Raw genomic sequence first — 1524 nt, 5'->3', positions numbered from 1 at the left:
TCACTGTAGACACTTTCAACTTTTGGCAGAATTCACATTCCAAAACATAGTTTCTGGTCTGTTTCCTCATGCGCGGCCACCAGTATCTCTGTTTTAATAATGATACTATAGAGGAAACACCTGCGTGTGCAGAGGCGAGCCCTTCATGTGCTGCTAAAATCAGTCCTAATCTATGTTCCATGTTTGGAATTACTCTATACCCTTCTCGAGGGATTCGAGCAAAAGGAACATTATTTACATCAGGTATGTATGAGTATTTGAGTGGATAGCCTTTTGGTAATGTTTTACCACGGTCTTTGCTTGAAGCATTGACAGCTTGCATTATTTTGCCGTCTATTCTCGTTTGATTGCATCTACGTAATCCATTTGCACAGCTGCCTTCGCGGCTTCATCAGGCAATGAATTCCCTGCAACGTGAACGCCATCACATGTATGGATCACATGAGCATTTTTGTAGTTCTTTTCGTAACTGAAATACATGTTCCCAAAGCAACTTATGCTTGATTGTGCCACATTTCGCATCTTTGAAACCTTTTTCAATCCAGTTCTGCAAGTTTCCATTATATGATTGAACGGAATATTAGGAATCGCACACTATGAGTGTGGGGAAATCGCAATCAGTATTTTCTAGCGCCATCTTGAATGCTTGTAGATCAGCTTGCTGAGCTGTACAATCTCCAAGAGATTGCATTTTTGTGACAATAGGTCAGAATTTACCATCACTATCAGCTTGTTTACCCCGAATTGCGGGTTGTGCTGATCTGTCTGTGTAAATTATACTGTTCTAGAGGCAGAATCTCAGTGGTCATAGGATATTTCTCGTTCGTATTGTAGAAATTCTCATGTTTTTAAATAGGGGTCAAAAGCGTATTCAACGTCTGTTGCAGCTAGAGAATTAACCCATTGTATCCATCTTGGATGTAAAGCCTTTGCATTTGGAATGCTCGCTTTTGTCACTGCCTCTAAGGCAGGTACAGGACTAATGACCATTATGCACTTACCCTGCACGAGGGCTCTCTCTTTTGCTACTGCAGTTTGAACCGCCGTCAGAATTGTTTCTGTAGAAGTGAATTTCATTTCAGCTTGTGTGTACAAGTGTGATTTGTAATATATGGTTACTTTTTCCCCTTCATTAAAGGTTAAGTACGTGAATCTGCATCTTCCTGGAATGATTTGGATCACTAAGTTGCATTCGTTTACACATGTTTGTAAATGTGTCATTGCTAACATGTCTGTTTGTACAGAACGTAACATTTCTGTGTGTTTTTGAGTCCAATTAACTATTTTGAAATCAGGTTTGATTAATTCGTAGAGAGGTTTAACCCTTTCTGCGTAATTTTGAATGTAAGTTTTGCACATTTCTCTAGAAAGTTTGCCGTCAGGCTTTTGCCTTCACTTGATAATTCATATCCTAGAAACAGGACGTTGAGATTGGGCAAATCGTGATTTTTTAAAATTGAATTCATACCCCTCAGAGGTGAAGCCCAATATTATGGTGTTCACCATGTTCAAGAGCCTGTCCAA

Source organism: Lissotriton vulgaris, unplaced genomic scaffold, assembly GCF_964263255.1.
Source record: "Lissotriton vulgaris unplaced genomic scaffold, aLisVul1.2 SCAFFOLD_1261, whole genome shotgun sequence".
In the NCBI taxonomy this organism is placed as follows: Eukaryota; Metazoa; Chordata; class Amphibia; order Caudata; family Salamandridae; genus Lissotriton; species Lissotriton vulgaris.
This window is presented reverse-complemented; position numbering follows the sequence as displayed.